This window comes from Ovis canadensis, chromosome 1, assembly GCF_042477335.2.
Source record: "Ovis canadensis isolate MfBH-ARS-UI-01 breed Bighorn chromosome 1, ARS-UI_OviCan_v2, whole genome shotgun sequence".
Classification (NCBI taxonomy): Eukaryota; Metazoa; Chordata; class Mammalia; order Artiodactyla; family Bovidae; genus Ovis; species Ovis canadensis.
In genome coordinates this window covers 254,426,513-254,435,806 of record NC_091245.1, presented here as the reverse complement: position 1 = coordinate 254,435,806, position 9,294 = coordinate 254,426,513, and the positions used below count along the sequence as shown (strand labels likewise).

At 40.7% G+C, this 9,294-nt stretch overlaps 2 non-coding genes across 2 annotated transcripts; both read left to right on the top strand.

Annotated features, from left to right (window-relative positions):
* The first annotated feature begins 5,535 nt into the window (after window positions 1-5,535).
* TRNAC-GCA (transfer RNA cysteine (anticodon GCA)) lies at window positions 5,536-5,608 on the top strand. Its single transcript has one exon. It is a non-coding gene; the product is annotated as a tRNA-Cys (tRNA).
* Window positions 5,609-6,915: 1,307 nt separating this feature from the next.
* Window positions 6,916-6,988, top strand: TRNAC-GCA (transfer RNA cysteine (anticodon GCA)). The gene has a single exon. It is a non-coding gene; the product is annotated as a tRNA-Cys (tRNA).
* Window positions 6,989-9,294: the final 2,306 nt, after the last annotated feature.

The following is a 9,294-nucleotide window of genomic DNA, read 5'->3' as shown; positions in this document are numbered from 1 at the left end:
ATCCGGGTCATTAAGATCTTTTTTGTACAGTTGTTCTGTGTATTCTTGCCACCTCTTCTTAATATCTTCTGCTTCTGTTAGGTCCATACCATTTCTGTCCTTTATCGAGCCCATCTTTGCATGAAATGTTCCCTTAGTATCTCTAATTTTCTTGAAGAGATCTCTAGTCTTTCCCATTCTGTTGTTTTCCTCTATTTCTTTGCATTGATCACTGAAGAAGGCTTTCTTATCTCTTCTTGCTATTCTTTGGAACTCTGCATTCAGATGCTTATATCTTTCCTTTTCTCCTTTGCTTTTCACTTCTCTTCTTTTCACAGCTATTTGTAAGCTTAAAACAACAATTTATTTCATTCATGATTCTGTGGGCTGGTAATTTGTGCTGGGCCCAGTTATATGGGTTTTCTGGTCTTAGCTGGACTCACTCATGTGCTTGCAGTTGGTTTCCAGTCAAACAGTATGAAATGAGCTCCAGAATCCATGAGGCAAAGACTTACAACTCCTTTCCATTCACTGTAGGTCTCCAAACAGGACAAATAGGATTCATTAAAAATGACTGATCTCTACACCACAGAGGAGACAGCAACAAGAGGAAAGATGTTCAGGAGAAATTTTCTGACCTTCCTCAAGCCTTTCTAGAACACTTTTCTCTCCATCCTCAATTCCTTATTCTTGGGTTCTTCATAGCCTTCTATGGAAGATTCTTTTCTGACTTTCTATATGCAGGGCTTTGTGACTTTTCCCCTCTACATCTCTTTCCCCCACATTTACAGTCATTCTCCTAAATCTTTGCTTAACCCCTACTCTGGCCCTAGGACTGTCTCTTCCCTTCCCCCTTCCCTTCCTTTCCTCCCCCCAAGATCCTTCTCCATGCCTCCTGCCCCCTATGCTATTTGTTATCCAAAAGGCCCTGAATTGCTTTGAAAGGTGACTGTGGTGCTTATGTGAGGTGCATTTGCATGAAAGGAAGGAAAGAAAAACTAGACGAAAAGAATCTGTCTTAACAGTTTCTCCTACTTCTGGAAATCCCTAGAAAATTTCCAACGTCTAAGCCCTTACTGGGGCTCAGGGAAAACTATGCCTTTTTTGTCATTACTGTCATTTTAATTTTTTCTCAGTTAATTTTGTTGCAGGTAGGGCAACAGTAAATTTCTGCACAGTGTTTTGCTACAAGTGCCCAATATTTTAAATACATGATAGGTTAGATAAACTTGGGGTTTCCCTGATTGCTCAGACAGAGATCTGGGTTCAATATCTGGGCTGGGAAGATCCCTTGGAGAAGGAAATGGCAACCCACTCCAGGATTCTTGCCTGAAGAATCCCATGGACAGAGGAGCCTGGCAGGCTATAAGAGCTGGACACAACTGAGCGACTAACACTTTAAGTAAACTTTGTGGATTCTAACAACATTTCTAATGCATTTTCTACACAAGAACATTTGTAGATTTCCAAACTGATTTACTAAACTTTTCTTGAAGACAACTAGTTATAAGTTGAGAATGTCTTTGTCTTACACTAGATTCCCAAGAAACAGAGTCTGAGATAAGAATTTATGCTGCAGGTGTTCCTGGAAGGGCCTGAGAGTGGATTCTTGTCTAACACTTAGAAATGACTTGTCCAAGGAGACACATATACTGACAAAAGAAAGACTTTATTGCAAACGGGTACTTGATCAGAGAACTGTAGGGTGAGGGAACCCAGGAGAGCTGCTTTGCTATGCGATTCACAATCTCAGGTTTTAAGGTAACAGTGTTATCTTTCTGAGTTGTCTCTGGCCAGTCATCTTGCTTGTGCATATATTTGGTTTGACTCAGTGTCCTTCTTGGCAGTGCTCACGTGTTTCAGCCAAGATAAATTCCAGCGTGAGGCTTTCTGGGAGGTTGGCAAGACATTTTATGGGCTGGTGTCTCCTCCCTCCTTTTGGCCCCTCCCAAATTCTCCTGGTTAGATTTTGGCAACAGCACAAAGTTCCTTACTGGGACCTACTGTTATGAGACAACTCATGCAAACAAACATTTTCATGCCTGACCAAGGCAGGTAGTTTCAATCAATGGTTGCCAACAAAGAGATTCATTAGAATATATTATCAGAGATATCAGGAAGGGAATGAGTGAACCAAGAAAGTGAACCAAGAAAAAGATGGAGAGGAAGCACAGGTGTCACCCTTCAGTAAAGGGCTATGCTCAAGGGGCTGAATATCCTCTGGCATGTGGGGTTCCCTGTGGCCTCAAGCAAAATGGGTTTTAAGTAGCCAGAGGAAAGCCCTCATACAAAGAAGCACTAGTTCCAGGTGTTGGGGATGAAAGCATCCAAGGAACCAGACACGGGAGAATGGTAAAGGACTTGAGGGGATATTAGTGAAGAAGTGATCATGAATGCTGCCTTCCTGCATTATGGACTTTTGTTAGTGTTTCATAAATGTTTGCCCTTGTTTCTGAAATGAATATGACTTCATGGATATAATCTTTTTAAGAAAATAAGATTACCTTTTCTCCTTGGTGTCCAATGTGTTCTTCAGCCTTAACATTTCTTTCTCCTCTGTTTTCCTTCTTTTCTTCCTTACATTTTTATAAAACACATACAATAATAGTTAGCATTTATGGAGTACTTAATATGGCCAGGTACTTGTTTGTTTTTATTTGTTGTGTGCTTGGTATGATCCAGGTATTTAATTTAATTAATACTATAATTCATAATGAATTAATTAACAATGAAGTCATTGATTCATTTCATTTAATACTCATAAAAGTCCCCCTGAGATGAATAATATTGTTATCCTCACTTTTAATTAGAGGATTGTACACAGATTAAATAACAGGCCAATAAGTGAATGTGGACATATTTGCCTTTTTCTTCCTTTCCCCTCTGCTTGTCATCCTCTCCTACACACACACACAGTTATTTTAATACCCATTCATTATAATGGGATTCATTTGCAGATATCAAGTCCCAGTGAGTTTATCAAGGAGGGAGTAAGCCTCCTTGGTTAAAATAACACTGTGCAGTAGGACAGAAAATAAGCTGTCACGGCAAACTAGCCATCTTTTACTTTCACAACATAAAAAGGAGACACCTTTGAGCCGGCCAGAAGTTGCCAGAGGCTTTAACAGAAGTCAGGTGTCAATGAGTTTCACCCGCTGCTCACCTGAACCCCACGGAGCCCCCAAATGTGGGGCGACATCCTCCCTCTGGTCATTCCCCAGGTCATTCCTCTCGATGGTCCAGTCAACTCAGATATTTGTCCAGAAAGTGAAGATGTTTAGTTTGCCATGACATCTTATTTTCTGTTTCACTGCACAATGCTATTTTCAGCAGGGCAACCAAGCTCTCAGATAAACTTTGAGAACATTTGAGCCAGCTTGACAGTGAAAAGATTCAGTGCATTCCAAGTTTTATATATTTATTTATTTCACTTTATTCCATGTTTAGTATGACTGAGTAACCAGTTCAATAAAAAAAAAAAAAGTGGGGTGGGAAGCCACTGTGGATTGTATAATAAAGCAGCCCAGGTTACTGCAGACTGTATCCTAACAGGTCCAATATTCCTTTCAAAGTACAGATTCTAAACATAGATTAAGCATGATGGGCAGCCGATAGTTCATCCCAATTCACATTATGGCTCTGAATAGGAACAAGCAAGGGTGTCCCTCTTCAGATAGTCAGAAGGCGCATGCCTCCAAGGACCACCTTAACTAGGCAATGCAGAAGCAAGAGAAAAACTCTCAGTAAGGGCTCAATCCTCACTGGCACAAGAACAAAGACATTAAAATCTGCAACCAGCCTCCCCCAGTCTTAGGTATAACCACAGGAGCTAACAATATTTCCAGCAGGGGGCTAGGAGTCAAAGCAAGACCACCTCATCACTTGCTGTAGGTAGTCCCCTTCAGCATCTCCCACTTTTTGGTCTATTGGGTTGGCCAAAAAGTTTGTTAGGGTTTTTCTGTATAATGTTATATAAAAACCCAAATAAACTATAAGGGCAACCCAATAGTTTTCAGAGAGCTTTTTTTGCACTTCCTATTTCATTTAGGAGAGATTGGATTTGAATTTTATTTATCACCCTGTCTGGCAGCCTGGGGTTGAGGTAATGCAGAATTAAAAACCTGAGAATTGGAAGGGGCTGGGGAAGTCATTGAGCACGATTCCCATTCAATGTGAAAATTCTTCTCTTGGATGCAAAAAATGATGGTGGTCTCACTACCTTATATTTCTGTCTATGAAATTGTTGAACAGTATTTTCTTGTGTACGCAGGTTTGATCCCTGGGTTAGAAAGATCCCCTGGAGAAGGACATGGCAACCCACTCCATTATTCTTGCCTAGAGAATCCCATGGACAGAGGAGCCTGGTGGATATGGTCCACAGGGTCACAAAGAGCTGGACACAACTGAACGACCTAGCACACACACATAAGGAATAGGCCATGTCATTTTGGAGTTGGTAAGTTTAACAGATAGTATCACAGGTGTTAAGTGGGTAAAACTGTAAGAAGCCATATTTAAGACAAAGACAATTCAAATAAAATCACACAGCCAGAAACTGCACAGGAAAATATGTGCATGTGCTAAGATTCCATATGCCGCTGGGCAACTAAGCCCATGTGCCACAATTACTGAATCCACAATTACTAAATCCACACCAGCAGCACTGCATTTTAATAAATGCCAACATGGAGGTATATGTAGATAAGAGGTAGCATAAGGGTAATTAATTAACTCTTCCAGGGTAGGGAAGGAGGGAGAGAGAAGTAATGAATGTACTAAATAATCCAAGTACAGAAGAATGACTAAGAGTTGGCCAGGGTGCAAGACGGGAAGAGACCTTAGATGTGTGTGATGGGTAATAAGCCCAGAAAAATCAGGCAGGGCCAGATCATAGGGCTCCTATAAGCCCTGCTCAAGGGTTGAGTTTTATTCCCTCCAGGTAACAGAGCCACAGAAGGACTTTCAGAAGGGGAATGATTTCTTTAAATTGACACTGTCACCAGTTCACATGGTCTTCAAGCATCTCATCCATCCTCCATCAGCATGGACAGCCTGGGGCAAACTCCTCAAATCGTATTGCTTCTATTTTCCCTCTTTCAAAAGTCATTTCACAGTCATTGTAAAGAAATTCAGGCATTACAGTGGTTTATGAAGATAAATATGAAAGAGGTTTTTTACCTTTTCTTGTGACTCATTCTCTTTCAGAGACAATTTGATGAGCATCCTTCCAGCCTTTATTTATTATATGTATGTGTCTTATTTATTATAGATAGCCACATATCTGTGTCTATCTATACAAGATTTTTTAATATCTGAGTGAAATCATATCATGTGACTTGCTTTTTCATGTGGCAGTATTCTTGGAAACCTTTCCATACCAATTCATATAGCCATCCCTCTTTTGACATCGGTATAGTATTCTATACTATAGCTGTACTACAATTAATTTAGTCATGTCTTGTAGACATTTAAGTTGTTGCCAATATTTTCTATTTAAATACTATAAAATAATTAATATTTTGTGCAATTTTTATATATACTTTGCAGCTAAGGGCTTCCCTGGTGGCTCAGACGGTAAAGCATCTGCCTGCAATGCAGGAGACCCAGGTTCAATTCCTGGGTCAGGAAGATCCCCTGGAGAAGGAAATGGCAATCCACTCCAGCACTCTTGCCTGGAAAATCCCATGGACGGAGGAGCCTGATAGGTGGGAACCTAGATTAGATGATCCCCAAGTCCAAAATCTTCATCTTTGCACTGTACGAACGCTGCATGAAAACATCTTGAACTGCAGGTTTATAGATTTTATCAGATTTAGAAAAAATTTGTATTCCTTATTTCTTCAACTATTTTTAGATCCCCCTTAACTTTTTCCTTTTATGGGACTCTAATTCCGGACATATGAACCAGGCCACTTGCTTTTGACCCACAACTTACTATGCTGAGTTTTGTTTGTTTGTTTGTTTTTTCAATAGTTTTTCTCTCTCTACTTGATTTTGAATACTTTCTACCGCTATCGCTTCAAGTTTATATTTCACGATGAAAACCTTGCTGAGTCTCTACCTTTCTCTTCTTTTGGCTGTGCCACATAGTTTGCAGGATCTTAGTTCCCCTCATCCCACACTCCACCCTGGCCACCCCAACCTAGGTGTCAAATTGGTCACTTTAATCAATATAATCACTCATGGAAATAACTTCAAATTCCTATTATAATCAAATTTAGGCCCAAGTTTGGAACCAGAGATCAAATTGCCAGAAGCTAGAGAATTCCAGAAAAACATCTACTTCTGCTTCATTGACTATGCCAAAGCCTTTGACTGTGTAAATCACAACAAACTGTGGAAAATTCTTTAAGAGATGGGAATACCAGACCACTTTACCTGCCTCTTGAAAAATCTGTATGCAGATCAAGAAGCAACAGTTAGAACTGGACATAGAATAATGGACTGGTTCCAAATTGGGAAAGGAGTACATCATGGCTGTATATGTCACCCTGCTTATTTAACTTACATGCAGAGTACATCATGTGAAATGCTGGGCTGGATGAAGCACAAGCTGGAATATTGCTGGGGAAAATATCAATAACCTCAGATATGCAGATGACACCACCCTTATGGCAGAAAGCATGTGATCACTGCAACTTGTCGCCTTTTCTGCCTCTGCTGCTCAGTTTTCTGGGTGGACCACTGGCGCCGCTTGTGAGGGAGATGGTGACTGTCCAGCACCCCCAGAAGTCTTAGCAAAGAAGCCTGATTGCAGTTAGGTAAGTAAAGTCTCTCCGGGTCTGCATCGGTATAATATTCTATACTATAGCTGTACTACAATTAATTTAGTCATGCCTTGTAGACATTTAAGTTGTTGCCAATATTTTCTATTTAAATACTATAAAATAATTAATATTTTGTGCAATTTTTATATATACTTTGCAGCTAAGGGCTTCCCTGGTGGCTCAGACGGTAAAGCATCTGCCTGCAATGCAGGAGACCCAGGTTCAATTCCTGGGTCAGGAAGATCCCCTGGAGAAGGAAATGGCAGTGATCGTGCTCGCCAAACTCCTAAGCTACTCGGACCTGGGAAGGGCACAAAACGCAGTCCCAACCGAATCTGTGCGTCTGAGGGCTACCTGAGAGCCGAACCTGAGCGGCTTAGACCGGGGAAGTGCACACAGCCTAGGACTGGCCTCAGACGGTTCCCGGCTGAGCATCATAGAGCCAGAGCGAGAAGGGACAGGTCAAGAGGGGCTGAGACACTGTGTGCACACGACAGTGCTATTTGTTTGTAGCATCCCCCCTCCCCACAGTGCGATTGAACTAGTGAGCCTAAAAAACCAGCAAACAGAAGTTAAACAGAGGGAACCGCCTTGGAAGTGATCCCACACGGCCCACAACATCAGAGAAGGGCCAGAAATATTTTTACTATTTTTAAAATCATTCCTTTTTTTTTCTTTTTTTTTTCTAACTTTTTTTTAAAATTGTTAAGTCTTCTATTTCTCCTCTAATTTTTATTTTTATAACCTACTATTACTATTTTTTAAAAAAAGACTTTTTTTTTTTTTAAGGCAAACACCATATATAGTCTTTGGGTGGTTGTTGGTGGTTTTGTGTGTGTGTGTGTGTGTGTGTGTGTGTGTGTTTTTAATACTTCTTGGGGGTTTTTTTTCCTCTCTTTTTTTTTTCTTTCTTCCTTTTTCCTTCTGCTTCTTTTCTTTAATATTGTATTTTTGAAAATCCAACCTCTACTCTAGATTTTTAATCTTTGCTCTTAGGTTTTTGTTGTCAATTTTGTACATTTAAAAACCCAAACTTCACCACCCAAGTTTACCTGAGAACGAGATTACTGGCTTGACCACTCTCTCCTCCTTTGGACTCTCCTTTTTCTCCACCAGGTGGCCTCTGTCTCTTTTCTCCCCCATCTCTTCTCTATCCAACTCTGTGAATCTCTGTGTGTTCCAGATGGTGGAGAACACCTAAGGAACTGGTTACTGGCAGGATTTGTCTCTCTCCTTCTCATTCCTCTCTCTTATCCTCCTGGCCACCTCTATCTACTTCCTCCCTCTCCTCTTCCCCGTATAACTCTGTAAATACCTCTGAGCGGTCCAGACTATAGAGCGCACATAAGGAAGTGACTACTGGCTAGCTTGCTCTCTCCTCTTTTGATCTCACCGCATCTTATTCCAGTTACCTCTAACTACCCCCTCCATCTTCTCTTCTCCTTGTAACTCAGTGAACCTCTCTGAGCGTCCCTCAATGTGGAGAAACTTTTCATCTTTAACCTAGATGTTTTATCATCAGTGCTGTATAGATGGAGAAGTCTAGAGGCTACTGTAAAAATAAAACTGAAAACCAGAAGCAGGAGGCTTAAGTCCAAAGCCTGAAATAGAGAACTCTTGAATGCAGGGAACATTAAGCAATAGGATCTCATCAAATGCCTTCATACCTACACTGAAACCAAGCTCCACCCAAGGGCCAACAAGTTCCAAAATAAGACATACCATGCAAATTCTCCAGCAACACAGGAACACTCCCCTGAGCTTCAATATACAGGCAGCTCAAAGTTATTCCAAAACCTTTGATGTCTCATGACCCATTACTGGTCACTCCACTGCACTCCAGAGAGAAGAAACCCAGCTCCACCCACCAGAACTCCAACACAAGCCTCCCTAACCAGGAAACCTTGACAAGCCACTGATAGAACCCCACCCAAAGTGAGGAAGCTCCATAATAAAGAGAACTCCACAAATTACCAGAATATAAAAAGGCCACCCCAAACGCAGCAATATAACCAAGATGAAGAGACAGAGGAATACTCAGCAGGTAAAGGAACAGGAGAGTTGCCCACCAAACCAAACAAAAGAGGAAGAGGTAGGGAATCTACCTGAGAAAGAATTCTGAATATTGATAGTGAAAATGATCCAAAATCTTGAAATCAAAATGGAATCACAGGTAAATAGCCTAGAGACAAGGATTGAGAAGATGCAAGAAAGGTTTAACAAGGACCTAGAAGAAATAAAAAAGAGTCAATATATAATGAATAACGCAATAAATGAGATCAGAAACACTCTGGAGGCAACAAATAGTAGAATAACGGAGGCAGAAGATAGGATTAGTGAAATAGAAGATAGAATGGTAGAAATAAATGAATCAGAGAGGAAACAAGAAAAACGAATTAAAAGAAATGAGGACAATCTCAGAGACCTCCAGGACAATATGAAACACTCCAACATTCGAATTATAGGAGTCCCAGAAGAAGAAGACAAAAAGAAAGACCATGAGAAAATCCTTGAGGAGATAATAGTTGAAAACTTCCCTAAAATGGGG